This window comes from Triticum dicoccoides, chromosome 6A (genome assembly GCF_002162155.2).
Source record: "Triticum dicoccoides isolate Atlit2015 ecotype Zavitan chromosome 6A, WEW_v2.0, whole genome shotgun sequence".
NCBI lineage: Eukaryota > Viridiplantae > Streptophyta > Magnoliopsida > Poales > Poaceae > Triticum > Triticum dicoccoides.
In genome coordinates, this window is record NC_041390.1 from 194,958,697 (window position 1) to 194,975,779 (window position 17,083).

Here is a 17,083-nt window from a genome sequence, read left to right on the forward strand (position 1 = left end):
CTGCCTCCTCCTCCTCATGGCCTGTCTCCCCGTCGACCCGTCGTCCCCGACTCCTCCTCAACACCCGTTGCCACGTCCATGCACCCGTCGTGAGCCGCCGCCCTCTCCTCTATGCTTCTTTGCCCGCCCCGCTCCGGCGCGGTGCGCACTCACCGCGCCCGTTGGCGCCGACCCGCACCCGAGCTCGCGCGCGCCTCGCCTCGCTCCTCCGACATGACTGCACGCCCGCACCCTGCTACACTGCTGCTGCTCATCCGTCGAACCGCCGCCGGACGCACTCGCTCGCGCACCGGCACCCGCGCCCCGCCTCTGTCCCCGCTAGTCGCGGCCACACCGGCCCGCGCCCAGCCGCAGCCGCCCACGCCCGCCGTCGCCGCGCCCTTCCCCCGCCCCGGACCACTCCTTCGCCGCAGCCCCTCGCGCGCTCGCGCCCTTGCCGCTGCTCGCGCGCGCCTCCGCGCAACCTGCTGCTCGCCCCTCCCCTTGCGCGCCTCACGCTCGCATCGCCAGCCGCAGCTCTGTTGCCCTCCTCATCGTGGCCTCGTCGTTGCCCAGCATCGCCGACCCGCCGCCCTTCGCCAGCACCGTCCGCGGCTGGCTCGTCATGGCCGCGCTCCGGCGGGCCACTCGCCCGCGTGCTCACGGGGCTCCGCCCACTGCCCGCCAGCGCCCACTAGCGCCCGTGCTCGTTAGGGCCCCTGGCCCAATGACAGCCGGGGCCCACCCCAGAACGTTTTAAAAAAATAATTAATAAAAATAAAAATAAAAATAAATAAATATTAATTAAAATAATTAATTAATTAATTAATTAATTAATTAAGTTAATTAATCATAATTAGATTAATCTAATCAGTAATTAACCTAATCAATTAACTAAACTAATTAAACCTGATTAGTTAGTCTTAGTCTATGATAGGTGGGTCCCACTAGACCCACCGGTTAGGTTTGACTCTGGTCAGCGGACCGTTGACCACTGACGTCACCTCTACGTCATGCTGACGTCACCAAACACTGCTCTGGATAATGTTGAATTAAAATAATTAAATAAATGCTAAAAATGATGTAAATCTTTTAAAATCAATATAAAATAAACCGTAGCTCGGATGGAAAAACTTTGTACATGAAAGTTACTCAGAACGATGAGATGAAACCGAATACGCAGCCCGTTCGTCTGGCACACATCCCTAGCATAGCGAACATGCAACTTTCGCCCTTCGATTCATCTGTCCATAAACGCGAAACACCGGGGATACTTTCCCAGTTGTTTTCCCCCTTCGTCGGCATCACCACCTACTGCGTTAGGGCACACCTAGCATCGCTACTTGTCATGTCATGCATCGTTATGCATATGTTTGCACTGTATTCATTGTTTCTTCCCCCACTTCTCTCGGTAGACTATGAGACTGACGCCGCTGCTGGTGCCCCGATCGACTACATTATTGACGACCGCTACTTGCTAGAGCAACCAGGCAAGCCCCCCCTTGATCACCAGATATCGCCTATTCTCTCTCTACTGCTTGCATTAGAGTAGTGTAGCATGTTACTACTTTCCGTTAATCCTATTCTGATGCATAGCCTGTCATTGTTGCTACAGTTGTTGATACCTTACCTGCAATCCTAAATTCTTAGTATAGGATGCTAGTTTATCATTAGTGGCCCTACATTCTTGTCAGTCTGCCATGCTATACTATCGGGTCATGATCACGTCGGGTGTTGATCATGCGTATATACTATACATATTACACATGATACATGTTGTGACTAAAGTCGGGTCGGCTCGTTGAGTACCCGTGGTTGATTCATGAATTGGGGGCTGAAAGGACATACTTTCCCGACGGCCCTCTGTGTGGATCTTTATGGCGGAGCGACAGGGCAGGTTGAGACCACCCAGGTGAGAGGTGGGCCTGGCCTTGGTCGGCGTTCGCGGTTACTTCAAGATAACACGCTTAACAAGATCTTGGTATTTGATCTGAGTGTGGCCACTGGCCTATACGCACTAACCAACTACGCGGGAACAGTTATGGGCACTCGACGTCGTGGTATCAGCCGAAGCCTTCGTGACGTCAGCGACTGAGCGGCGCGCGCCGGGTTGGACCGCGTAACACAACTTCCTTTGTGATGGAGGTTGCTAGGTCTGCTCACCGGCCGCGTATGCAACATGCAAGTGTGCAATTAGCGATGGGCCCAGACCCCTGCGCCATAGGATTTAGACCGGCGTGCTGACCTCTCTGTTGTGACTAGGTGGGGCTGAGACATGTTGATCATCCGAGGCCGGGCATGACCCAGAAAAGTGTGTCTAGACAAAGGGGATCGAGCATGTTGGGAAATGTGGTGCACCCCTGCAGGGAAGTTGATCTATTCGAATAGCCGTGTCCCTCGGTAAAAGGATGACCCGAAGTTGTACCTTGACCTTATGACAACTAGAACCGGTTACTTAATAAAACACGCCCTTCCAAGTGTCAGATACAACCGGTGATCGCTCTCTCACAGGGCGGTGAGGGGAGGATCACCGGGTAGGATTATGCTATGCGATGATACTTGGTGAACTTATCATCTACTCTCTTCTACATGCTACAAGATGGAGGTTGTCAGAAGCGTAGTCTTCAATAGGACTAGCTATCCCCCTCTTATTCTGGCATTCTGCAGTTCAGTCCACATATACTACCCCCTTTCATTGATACCAATGCATATGTAGTGTAGCTCCTTGCTTGCGAGTACTTTGGATGAGTACTCATGGTTGCTTTGCTCCCCCCTTTTCCCCCTTCCTCTATTCGATTGTTGCGACCAGGCGTCAGAGTCCAGGAGCCAGACGCCACTGTCGATGATGACTGCTACTACTCGGGAGGTGCCTACTACTACGTGCAGGCCGCTGATGACGACCAGGAGTAGTTTAGGAGGATCCCAGGCAGGGGGCCTACGCCTCTTTCGAATTGTATCCCAGTTTGTGCTAGCCTTCTTAAGGCAAACTTGTTTAACTTATGTATGTACTCAGATATTGTTGCTTCCGCTGACTCGCCTCTGATCGAGCTCTTGTATTCGAGCCCTCGAGGCCCCTGGCTTGTAATATGATGCTTGTATAACTTATTTTATTTGTAGAGTTGTGTTGTGATATCTTCCCTTGAGTCCCTGATCTTGATCGTACACGTTTGCGTGTATGAGTACTATACGATTGAATCGGGGGGGGTCACACCTAGCTAGAAAATGGGTTGTACTTTTAACAAATTGTAAATGAGTTGTAGTAAATTCCATTAGAATTCAAAAATGGGATGTGCATTCTTACAAATCGCAAATGGGCTATAAGTTCTCTGCCACACACTTGTGGGCCTACTAAGTTGACGCGTCCCCTCAAAAAAAGTAAGTTGACATGTATGCAAGGCTTTGTCAACTTATAGTCAACACACGGTTCTAGCAGCAGTGGTCGTTGGATGTCCATCCAACGGATGTCGTGCTTCTTCTTCAATCTCGGATATTCTAGCTTCAGCCGCCCAAAAAATGATTCCTCCCCCTGACATCTAGGGCGCACCATTTCGGAGGCTAACCTGTGGGCCTACTAAGTTGACGCGTACCAAGGGCTTTGTCAACTTAGTCAATATAAATGATTCTACCTGTAGAGACCGTACGATGTCCATCCAACGGCCATAGTGCTTCTTCAACCTCTGGTCTTCTTGCTCCAGCCGCCCAAACCAGTGCCGGTGGGACTTCCTGCTCCCACCTCCCGTGGTCGGCTGTGCTGCCGCACATGCCGCACCGCCCCACCCTACTCCATTGCTGGCCAGGTCATTCCTCTACTCACCCACACCTCCTGTTATTTTCCGTCAACGGCAGTCGGACCAGTAAACCCTCGTACTCCCCACCGCGTGGGAAACCACTTCCGAGTCTTCCCCGGCTCCGTGTTGTTCCCTTCCTAGGCCTTGTCGTCGTCCACCGCCCTGGTGCTCTCGACGCGCCATGGTCAACGAACGACATTCATCGGATGTGGACTATACATGGAGAGGCTGACAGCCGGGTCCACGGCCGCACACAAGGAAATGCCTCATTATTACACGCAAAATAATGATTCCTCCACCTGACAGTAGGGACCCACCGGACGGGCCACCGTATTTCGTGAAAAAAAATGTTTCCCCCTGACTACTGGGGCCCACCAGCTACATCTTCGCACGCAAGGAAGTGCGTCCATATTACGGACAAAAAAATAATGATTCGCCCCATGACTGCTGGGACCCACCAGCTATAACTTCACACGCAAGAAGTGCCTGACAGTCGGGACCCACCTGGTCGAAGCATACGTAGCGTTGTCATTCTGGTCATGAACGTCTATGTACATACGATCGGTCTGTCTGCAGGCTATAGCGATGAACCGTGGACATGTAAGGAAGGGCACGTGTCGTAGTAGAGGCGCGCACGTGTCATAGTAGAGGCCCGCATGTAGCATGTACACGTATGTATAGCGGTCAGGGTGCAAGAAAGTAAATACGGCCACGTATGTACATACGGGTGGGGTCTCGAACGCCTACTCGCGCATACGTACGGCCAGGGCTCGTGTACATGGCTGGGTCGGAACGGAGAAACTGCGTCGTCATCGTGTTCATGGGGAGGCAACGGAATGCGTCATGTTCATCGGGAGGCAATGGAACGCGTGTTGTTCATCAGGAGCCAACCGGCTTGGACGGAACAACCAATGGAAACGAGACCTGGTGTACCGCGGAACGGAGGAAACGGCCTTGTGTTCGACCGAGCACGGTCGAAACAGGATCCTGTTCATTGGGAGGGGTCTGTCGTACCGCAAAACAGAGAAAACGAACTTCTCTTGGTCGAAACGGGGTCCTATTGATCAGGAGGGGTGTGGCGTACCGCAAAACGGAGGAAACAGACTTGTGTTGGAGTGCTACGATCGAAACGGAGGTCCTGTTCATCGGGAGGAGTGTGGCGTACCGCAAAACGGGACTCCACATGATACTGTTCATCTCCACCGTCGACTACCTCCACGGGCTACTGTTCATCCACCGTCGACCTCCTCCAGCCACCACCTGCGACTGTTCATCCACGGGCTCATGTTCATCCAGCCTCCACCGCGCGCTACTCCACCGGCTACTGTTCAACCAGCCCTCTCCATGGGGTCCTGTTCAACCACCCCTCCACGGGCTACTGTTCATCCAGCCCTCCACCGGCTACTATTCAACCAGCTCTCCACGGGGTCGTCCTGTTCATCCAACCCTCCATGGGGTCCTGTTCATCCACCCCTCCACAGGGTCCTATTCATCCACCCCCCAACTGGCTTGATCGATCGGGGTACTATTCATCCAGCGGCAATAGCCTCTACTACCACGGGGACCTATTCATCCAACCACCCACCGGGAACTTGTAAGTGCATCTAGTGTCACCCCTAGTTGGTTTTGGAGTATTAACGACAAACCTAGTTGAGGGACTAATGTGTTTGTGAGAATTGCAGGATAACACAGGTAGAGGTCCCTCGTTGATTCAGTTTTGCTACCAGAGATGACCCCTAGAAATGTATGAAGACATTGAAGTCAAAGGTGGTATATGAAGATATTCACATTGAAGACTATGACAAGAGAAGACACTATATGAAGCCTATGGAGCTCGAAGACTTAGATCTTTCATAGTTCTTTTTCTTTTGTGTTGAGTCATAGGAACCACCGTACTGTTAAGTGAGGTCCAAGAGAACCAGTCAGGATGACTGAAGTGATGCCAAAACCAAAAACCTATGTCTTCGAGTGAAGACTATGAGAGCGAATCTTGTCCAGAGTCGGACAAGTCAGCTTTGCTTGTAGACCAAGTAAAGTTGCCGTGTGAGTTTGAAATCTGACCGTTGGAACACGTGTCAGTTCCTTAGTGACCCAGGGTCATTTAGGACAAATCAGGTCGGGTTGCCAAGTGGCTATAAATAGCCCACCCCCTACAACCATAAATGGTTGGCTGCTCAGATTGAGAGTACGGCTCTTGTCGTTTGAGAGCAACCCACCTCGAAGCCTTTGAGAGAGAATTCCTTGCGAGGATAAAGCCCTAACCACCCAGAGCTAGAGAGAATTGGGCATCACTTAAGTCTTCTTGTCTGTGTGATCTGAAGACTTATTACACTTGAGGACTGTGCATCCTCCAGCCGGTTAGGCGTCGCGTTCTGAGCATCCAAGAGACATTGTGGATTGCCGGTGAACGAAGTTTGTGAAGGTTTGGGGGTCTACCTTGAAGACTTACCAGAGTGATTGGGCGAGGTCTATGTGACCTTAGCTCAAGGAGAATACGGTGAGGACTGGGTGTCCTGAGCTGCATGTTCAGGACTGGGTGCCGGGACTAGGTGTCCTAAGCTTTAAATACCTAGCCGCTCCAACCAGACGTACAGTTGTCACAGCAACTGGAACTGGTCCAACAAATCATTGTCTTCAACGAGTCACTGGTTTCATCTTCACTTCCCTTTACTTACTGTTACTCCTTGTGAAGTCATTGTATGTTTGCACTATCATTTGTCTTCACTGAGTGACTGCGTGTTCTGTTTGGCTTCACAATATCTTCCTACCTGATCCTTACTACCTAGCTGCTATTAGTCTTTGTGCTTTCACTTCACTGAATACTTGACTATGGTTTGCCTAGTGTAGTCTACCTTCTGCTGCACGGTAATAGGTTTAATTTTATCGTTTGTCTTCAAAACTTCTATCTTCTGAAGACTTTCATAAAAATCGCGTATTCACCCCCCCTCTAGTCAATATAACGCACTTTCAATTGGTATCAGAGCAAGGTGCTCCCTTGTTCTGTGTGATTCGGTTTAACCACCTGGAGTTTTAGCTATGTCGACTGCAGGGATAATTAAAGTCTCCGCTGCGTGCCCCGTCTTCGATGGAACTGAATATCCCTACTGGAAGAATAAGATGCGCATGCATCTTGAAGCCATTGACGTCGACCTATGGTATGTCCTCGAGAACGGTGTTCCCAAGGCTGGAGAAGGTGTCACTACTGCTGATGTCAAGAAATTCGTTCAACTGGACTCTACTGCCAAGAATATCATCTGTGGTCATCTGACCAAAGGACAGTATGGCCGTGTGAGTGCTTTGAAGACATCCAAGCTGGTGTGGGACTAGCTCTCCAAGGTCAATGAAGGCATCTCAACCCAGAGAGATCAGAGAATCAGTGTCCTTCGCAACCTCTTCAACCGCTTCAAGAGAAATGACAATGAGAATGTCCAGCACACATTTGACCAACTCACTGACATCACAAATGAGCTTCAAGCCCTCGGCGCCACTAAGATTACCAAACACGAAGTCGTCAAGACGCTGCTGAGATCACTTGATAGTTCGTTTGACATCCTGGCCCTGATGATTCAAGAACGTCCTGATTTCAAGACACTCGATCCATCTAACATACTTGAGAGGCTCAACACACATGAGTTTCAGCTTTCGGAGAAAAGAGATATCTATGGTCCAAACTATGGGCGAACTCGTGCCTTGAAGGAAAAAGTTGTCTCCTCATATGAAGAAGAATCTGACAGCAGTTCTGATGATCCTGAAGACATTGGAAGGGAACTTGCTATGCTTGTCAAGAAGTTCCAAAAATTCACCAAGAAGAAAGGCTTCAGAAAGTCTTCCCGATCAAGTTCAAGGAATGATGAAGTTCCTGCTCATGACTACAAGAAGAAAACATGTCACAAGTGCAAGAAACTTGGCCACTTCATCTCTGAGTGTCCACAGTGGGACAATGAGAACAAAAAGAAGAAGAAGAAGAAGAAGAAGAAGAAGAAGAAGAAGAAGAAGAAGAGCAAGGAATATGACTTTGACGACAAGAAGAAGAAGAAGAAGAAGAAGAAGAAGAAGAAGAAGAAATACTCAAAGTCTTCTTCCAAGTCTTCCTCAAAGTCTTCATCACACAAGAAGAGCTCATCTGGCAAGGCACGTGCATTTGTTGGCAAGGAAATGGATTCAGAGGAGGAGTCTGCCTCTGAGGAGGCGGAGGTGGAGTCTGAGGAGGAATCCGACTCAGGCGTCGCAAGTCTGGCTACAGCATACGTTGCCAAGTCCATCTTCAACACTGAAGACAATGACTTCATCACCGACACCGATGCAAATGACAAGGACTACTCCGCTTATACCTACTGCTTCATGGCACGCAGTGCCAAGGTAAACACACACACTACTCACTATCAAACATCTAGTGACGATGACTCTGATTGTGGTTCAAAACCTAGCTACAAAACACTTGCTAAAATTGCAACTGAACAACAGAAAGCTATGGAACATATTCAAAAACTGTTAGACAGAAGCGATGATCTGTTAGGTGCTAAAATGACTCGATCTGAATCCTTAATTGAAGACATAAAAAATCTTCATGTTAAGTATCAGGAACTTGAAAGTCGTCATGAAACTCTCTCAACAACTCATGAAAAGCTTTCCTATGATTATCTTCAAAGGAAGCAAGATCTTGAGAAATTGAGAGCGGTCCATGAAGATCTTCAAACGGAAAATGAGTCACTTCGTGCCAAACAGATCAGTCCCGCTCAGGAAGGATTTGAACCACCATGTCTTAAATGCATTGAGCGTGATAATGCTACTTCTGTTGCTGAATGTTCTAATGCTACTGCTATTGCAATATCTTCAACTGTTGATGTGGTAACTAACCCCTCTGCTGAGGATACCACCGCTATTGCTGATGAGAATGCTAGGTTGAAGACATTGCTTGAAACAGGGATGTACAAAAGTCTTCAAGGGCGTCAAACACTATGTGATGTCCTCAAAAAGCAGATTCTGAACCGAAACCTTAGGAAAGAGGGTGTTGTGTTCGTATGGAAAATGAATGCAGATGGCTCTTATTGGAAACTTGAGCAGTACCCCAAAACCATGTGGGTTGCTGCAAAGGAACCTTCAGCAGATCCATCCAATCTATATGGCTTCACTTGTGCTAACCCCATTATCATTGATTAATCCTTTGATGCAAACTATATACTGTTTAAGAATCAGAATGGTGAAGTGTTTGCCAGGTACATTGGTACTAACTGCAGGAATGGACCGCCTATGAAGAAGATCTGGGTTCCAAAAAGGTGTCTGGAGAGTCTTCCTGTGAATGTCATCATGACACCTCACGTGAAGAAGACAAACCTCAGACCAAAGGCTTCATACGGTCCAAAGGCTTCATACAGACAGAGGACTCACCTGAGTCGCACTAACGTAAATGTTTTGCAGGGAAACCATACTCAGGCATATGAATATGAGAGCGGTTCATCAAACCGCCATGTTCATAAGACCAAGAACTATTCTGCTTATTCTTATGAGTACTATTGTCCGCCTGCAAGACTGTTTGCTAGGGCTTCAAAGCCAAAATTCTCAGATGTTGCACTTAGACTTATTGCTTCTAATCCACCCTTGAAGATGTGGGTGGCTGAGAAAGCTTAACTCTCTTTTGCAGGGAAAGGTCTCCAGCAGAAAACCAAAATCGTCTGACGCTATTGCTGGGGACCTTAAACATCTTGTAGGGCACAAGATCAAATGCCCAAATGGTCTTACTATGTACTTCGTTCCTGAATAGCTTGCTACTCTCCCTATTAGTCCTAACCTGGATCTAAGCTTTCATAACCCACTGGTTCGTCAAATGTTTTTGCTTCACAATGCTCTTGGTGAAGCCTATCCCCCTAACTGCACTGTAGGGTACGACACCAGCGTCTTCAGAATGGATTATTGACAGTGGGTGTACAAATCACATGACTGGCAAAAGAAGTCTTCTTATGGACTCAACCTTACGTCTGTCCGACAAGAGCCACATCACATTTGCTGACACTGGTAAAAGTAAGGTATTGGGTCTAGGTAGAGTTGCAATCTCAAGGGATCAACACATGGATAAAGCCATGCTTGTTGAATCCCTTGGCTTCAACTTAATGTCTGTCTCAATGCTTTGTGATTTGAACATGATCGTTATATTTGGAAAATATCGTTGCCTTGTACTAATGGAATCTGACAAGTCTCTAGTGTTTGAAGGGTATCGAAAAGATGATTTGTACGTAGTAGATTTCTCAGCAGGGCCACAGCTTGCAGTATGTCTTATAGCAAAGGCTTCAGAATGCTGGCTCTAGCATCGGAGGCTTGGGCATGCTGGCATGAGGAACCTCCACACCCTTGCGAAGAAGAAGCATGTCATAGGCATCGAGGGCGTCAAGTTCAAGAAAGACCACTTATGCGGTGCCTGTGAAGCAGGGAAGATGACGAGGGCCAAACATCCCTCGAAGACAATCATGACCACTACTCGACCCTTCGAACTGCTTCACATGGATCTTTTCGGTCCCACTCATTACTCAACTCTTACTACTACTGCTTGCCTCTATGGCTTCATTATTGTTGATGATTATTCTAGATATACTTGGGTGCACATAATCCTTTACAAGACTGAAGTGCAGGATGTCTTCAGACGCTTCGCCAATCGAGCTATGAACAATTTTGGCGCCAAGATAAAGCACATCAGAAGTGACAATGGCACTGAATTCAAGAACACTGGCCTTGATACATATCTTGACACCTTGGGTATCACACATGAATTCTCAGCTTCGTACACGCCACAGCAGAATGGCGTCGTCGAACGCAAGAACAGAACACTCATTGAGATGGCCAGAACGATGCTAGATGAATACAAGACCCCAAGAAAATTCTGGCCCGAAGCCATTGATACTGCATGCCATACAATCAATCGTGTTTACCTTCACAAGCTTCTGAACAAGACATCTTATGAGCTCCTTACTGGCAAGAAGCCAAATGTCAGTTACTTCAGAGTATTTGGTGCAAGGTGCTGGATCAAGGACCCACATCACACCTCAAAGTTTGCACCAAAAGCACATGAGGGCTTTATGCTTGGATATGGAAAGGATTCGCACTCCTACAGAGTCTTCAATCTCTTTCATTACAAAGTGGTTGAAACAGTGGATGTGCGGTTCGATGAGACCAACGGTTCACAAAGAGAGCAACTGCCAAATGTGCTAGATGAAGTTCCATCCAGTGAATCAATCAAGCTAATGGGAACTGGAGAAATTATACCTTCTGAAGCTCATCCTGAAGAAGAACTTATCATCTCAGCACCTGATCAACATGAAGACAATGCTCAGCCTGAAGACATTCCTTCTAACAACGACAATGATCAGCAAGAGCAAAGTCTTCGCCCTGTACATCCTCGCGTTGCCAATGAAGTGCAGATTGAAAGAATAATTGATAGCATCAATGCACCTGGTCCACTCACTCGTTCAAGGGCAACTCAGCTAGCAAATTTCTGTGGGCACTTTGCATTCGTCTCAATAACAGAACCCAAGAAAGTTGAAGAAGCCTTCATGGAACCTGAATGGATTCAAGCTATGCAAGAAGAGCTTCAACAGTTTGAGCTGAATAATGTATGGGAACTGGTTAAGCGTCCTGATCCACAGAAACACAATATAATAGGCACTAAATGGATATACCGCAACAAGCAAGATGAGCATGGTCAAGTTGTCAGAAACAAAGCTCGTCTCGTTGCTCAAGGATATACTCAAGTGGAAGGCATTGACTTCAATGAAACATTTGCTCCTGTGGCTAGACTTGAAGCCATACGCATACTGCTAGCCTATGCAAATCATCATAACATACTTCTATATCAAATGGATGTGAAGAGTGCCTTTCTCAATGGCAAGATTGAAGAAGAAGTGTATGTTGCACAACCGCCTGGCTTTGAAGATCCAAAACATCCTGACATGGTATACAACTCAACAAGGCACTGTATGGCCTCAAACAAGCCCCTCGGGCCTGGTATGACACACTCAAATACTTCCTGAAGAGCAAAGGCTTCATACCTGGTTCCCTAGACCCCACTCTTTTCACGAAGACATATGATGGTGAACTGTTTGTGTGCCAAATATATGTGGATGACATTATCTTCGGTTGCACCAATCAGAAGTACAGTGAAGAGTTTGGATATATGATGCAAGAGCAATATCAGATGTCCATGATGGGGGAGCTAAAGTTCTTCCTCGGTCTTCAAATACGACAACAACGCAATGGCATCTTCATATCTCAAGAGAAGTATCTCAAAGATTGCCTGAAGAAGTTTGGTGTGCAAGACTGCAAATGCTTCACAACACCAATGCCAGCCAAACATCATCTAGGTCCTGACAACAATGGTAAAGAGTTCGATCAAAAGGTATACCGCTCCATGATTGGTTCTTTACTTTATCTATGTGCATCTAGGCCAGATATTATGCTTAGTGTTTGCATGTGTGCTCGATTTCAAGCGGCACCAAAGGAGTCGCATCACTTAGCTGTGAAGCGAATTCTTCGATATTTGGCTCACACCCCAACTCTAGGATTATGGTATCCAAAGGGCTCAGAGTTTGATCTGGTTGGATTTTCGGATGCTGATTATGCTGGTGACAAAGTCGATCGCAAGTCTACATCAGGCACATGTCACTTTCTGGGACGATCACTTGTATGTTGGTCTTCAAAGAAGCGGAACTGTGTATCTCTCTCCACTGTTGAATCTGAATACATTGCTGTTGGATCTTGCTGCTCTCAGCTTCTGTGGATGAAGCAAACACTCAAGGACTATGGCATTCATCTAAAGCAAGTGCCACTTTACTGCGACAATGAAAGCGCCATCAAGATTGCCAACAACCCAGTTCAGCACTCGAAAACAAAGCACATTGAAATTCGTCATCACTTTCTCGGAGATCATGTTGTGAAGGAAGACATTGGTATCATACACGTCAACACTGAAGAGCAATTGGCAGATATCTTCACCAAGCCCTTGGATGAGAAGAGGTTTTGCAAGTTACGGTGTGAGCTAAATATCCTGGAATCCTCAAATGTCATGTGATCAGGCACACATCCTAACCCTTATGCATATTGATGACTTAGATGTGCAACACACGAAGTAAAGTATATCTTCAATCAATGAAGACATACATTCTAAGTGTGAATACATTAATGTGGAATTTGACTTCGAAGCGCCACGATAATTGTGCGCCATGTCTGGTTCTAATACTTCCTATATGGTTGGTAACGCCACCACCAAACGTTCTATTTTGAAGTGTTTCACTCATGGCGTTACCTTGCAATGTCTTCACATTTGGTTTGGCTTCGATCTCAACATATTTTCATGATTATCTTCACTATGTTGATTATAGATATATATATATATATATACTAGTGTTCTGTCCTCTACAGCATTCACTTATAGCTATGTCTTCGTGTTGAATCTTTTGAAGTAAGTGAATGTGATCGGACCCTAACCTCTCTATGCTTTCTATCTCAAACTCTATCTCTCCAAGTCATATGCATTCTATTGAAAATGTCGAATGTCTTCTCTGTGTCCTTGTCAGCAGAAGATACAGAGAGAACCATTAAGTCCGTTTTCAATGCTCATTCCTCCACATGAAATCCGGAGAAGTAGGAATGACCACCCGACAATCCAGGCGTGCGTGGGACGTGGAACAAACCCCAAAATTCCGCATAATGGCCACGTGTTCCTCAGATGCGAATCGCCAGGGGCACCTGTGTAATAGCACAGTGCCGCCCCTGTACCTATAAATACACACTCACAGCGGTCATTATCTCTTCTTCCACCCTCGCACGAACCCTAGCGCCACCGCTAGCCCTCGACGACACCGGCGACGAAGCACTTCGCTGCTGCAACCTCTCCGATGCCGTCTTCACGCCGACCGCGGACATCGTCCTCTCCGCCGCCGCCGTAGGTGTCCTCCGTCGCCAAGTTAGGGCACGGAAGATCGAACTGCTCGGCCTCATCTTACACTCCGTCTAGCAGTTCTTAGTGTGGTAAATAAAACTTCCTCTTTTTACAGCACCATTGATCCTATGGATTTGTCACTTTCTACCACAAGCAGTTTCTGTTCACACAAGCTAGATCTCTCTCATACTGCATCTCATAACATGCCTAGTATATTCACTTGTGCTTCACAAAGTAGTTAGATTCCTTACTTGTACCGATCTGTGGATTCGTACAAATCTGGAACCAACTTCTTATCTATGAGTGAATGTCTTCGCACAATGAGGTCAATGTCTTCTAAACTGATTTATCTTCAAAATCTTCTGAGAATGCATATGACCTCTTCCCCTTCCCTCGCACCTTAATGCTGTCACAGGTACATGTCCGTGGGAGAATCCTTTGGTTCTCATAGTCTGCATTCATTTGCAGAATTCTTACAACATCACATAAATTCTCCCGAAGTCAGTTCCTGTTGGTCCAGCAAGCGGAACCCTTTGAAGCCTTTGAACGTCTTGAAGCCTTTCAAGTTAAAGTTTATGGCTTCAGAGAAAGCAGCAAGGAAGGGTGGCAGAAAGCGTCGTGGTGAGACCTCCAGAGATCTGCCAGATGAACTCTTAGAAATGTACAAGACAGATCCTGAAGAGGATTATAGTCAGTGCAAGACCCGAATCCAATGGATTCGAAGATATTGGGCAGAACAATGGTTCAAATACAGATTTGTGACCCAGGAGTATGCTGAGAAAAACGCCATCAAGAGACCGTGGGGAGACATCCTATTCAAGAATCTTCTACCCAGGTCCAGAGATGAAGCCATTGCTCAAGGCTTCTATCCATGCATGGTCCATGGACCACAGCCTGCTGATGCACACTCGTCGTCACTGCTATGGTGTCGTGACGACAATCTGTTCAAGTGCAACTTCTAGTTTGCTCAGAACTCAGCGAAGCAGAACAAGAAGACTTTTGGGTTAGACTTCAACCCTGGTCCCTCAGCACCAAGGGCAGATGGCACACGAGATGCTGAACCCAATGTCATCAGTCCTTTCGCCAACCTTGAAGGCCTCATCACCTACATCTTAGCTCAAGGGACTGTAGTGAATGAGCCTGCAGCTGACACTGAATCAGAAGAAGCTCCTGCAACTCTGAAGACAAAGAAGCTGAAGAAGCCTAAAGCTTCAAAACCTGCCCCTTCACCAAAAGTCTCAAGGGCGAAGCCACTGGCAACTGCACCTCCTGAAGACAGTGTGCAGTCTGAAGACTTATCACACGTCTCCAAGCCCCAGAAGGCCAAGATGCCTCTGCCTCACACTGGCCAAGAACTAACAGTTGCTGCCATTCTGCGCAATGATGACATTGATCTGTCAAGTGATGAAGATCTTGCAGATGACGCTCTTGAGCAACTCATCAAGAGCAAAGAAGAAGCAGAAATCTTCAATGATCTGCCTCTCTTTGATGTCACCATCATCCACAACTTCATTGACGAGTAGTTTGACACGCCAAACATTAGCTTTGAAGATCTGCAGCTACCCATTGGCCTCAGTGTCGCCTTCCAAGGCGTCATTGCTTCAGAACTTGCTATTGCCCAGCGCATTGTTGAATTGAAGCAGAAGATTGACTATGAAAATGCTCAGTTCAAGAAGCATATGGCCAAGCTCAGCGTGCAAGAAGTGAAGAACTTCAAGACTGTGATGCACGAGCTCAAGGAAGCCTTTGTGAAGAAGCGTGCAGAAGCTCAGGGTTCGCATGAGTGCATGAAGACTCTGGCTGACAGATGTGTGCAAGCCTATAATGAGGCTGAGAAGCGCAAGGCACTTGGGCGTCCTGGCATTGACCCCAGAATGGCCGCAAAGAAGAAGAAGAAGCCTGCTATGGCTGAACCTGATGCACCAAGGCAAGAAGCAGTTCCGATTGTCTTCCCAACTAGATTGACTGGCTCGAAGCCAAAAAGCCGGTCAACAGCTTCAGAGCTCAAGAAGACAAGGACTGCTGAGGCTGAAGCCAGGAAGAGGAAACACTCTGAAGCCTCTCCTACTGCCCCCTCCAAGAAGAAGAGGAAGACCAAGAAAGCTCGGGCTGCTTCCACAGAGCCCTTGATAGTTGAACCCATTTCTATGGTCTATCCTGAAGCTGAACGACAACTGACAATTCATGAGCCTGCTTCCACAGAGGCTCATGAAGCTGAAGACATTCCAGCAGCTGACCCCATCGCTGCTGAAGACATTGGTCATCATGACAATGTAGTAGATGGTGCAGTCCTTCCTCAGTTTGAAAACAGCGAACTCATCGGCATTGGTCATCCACTGATGCCAATTGCACAGGATGCTTCATGGGCGGATCGCCCACAAGAGGAAGAAGACTATGAGGCCCAGCCCACTCCAACTCCACAGGCGTCATCTGCGTTCCGCAGGCTTCGCAAAGGTCCAAGGCCTCAAGTCTCTGCTGAAGACATTCCGGCTGCATCAGCCGCAGAAGGAGTCCCACAAGATCCCACTCCCCTGTCCCACCAAGAAGCAGTTCTCCAGGAGAATGTGCTTGTGACCGACCCTCCAGCTAGTCAAGTGGAGGATGAAAATCGTGAGGCTGCCACAACCACCAATGAAGCTAATGTGGAGCCCTCCCCAGCAAAAGCTTCAGAAGACAGTGAAGCCACTGATCCCGCCACTTCTGTTCCTGAGTCTGCTGCCGGTCCCCAATTCGACTATCATATTGAGCACAGGCCTCAGGTCCAGAAGCCAATCCCAAGACTGCCAAGGTTTCCAGGTCCTGCATCAGCACCTGGCTCCTTCAACATCAATGGCTTCAGGGCAGACAACACGTTCTTCAATAGCTCCAGGAACCCCTACTCAAGGGAAAGGATATCATCTGATCGGTTCTGGAGCTATCCTCAGTGAAGCTATTACTCTTGCATTCTTTACAACCAAGGTTGCATCTTCCCACACAAGCGCCTTGACGTTGAAGCTATAGCTGGTCTGCCCTGTTTGGAAGAAGCTTTAGATTGCTTCAAGGAAGTTGGACTGTTGCCGTTCATTACTGACAAAGAGCATTGGAATGAACAGCTGCTGCTTCAATTCTATGCCACACTTCACATCAGAGGGTACAGCAGAGATTCGAAGACTTGGGTCCTGGAGTGGATGACTGGCAACGTTCATCATGAAGCCAATGCATTTGACATCATTGAGCTCACTGGCTTGCCCAATCCTGGCGATCTCTTCGAGCAAGCCTGTCAGCTGCATGCTGAAGCTATTGAGAGCATCTTTCAGCGGCCAGAACCTGATATGAGTCAGATGCTCAGCATGATGAAGCCATTACCCCAAGATGCTGCTTATCCCACAGAGTTCTTCATTGAAGACCTTGA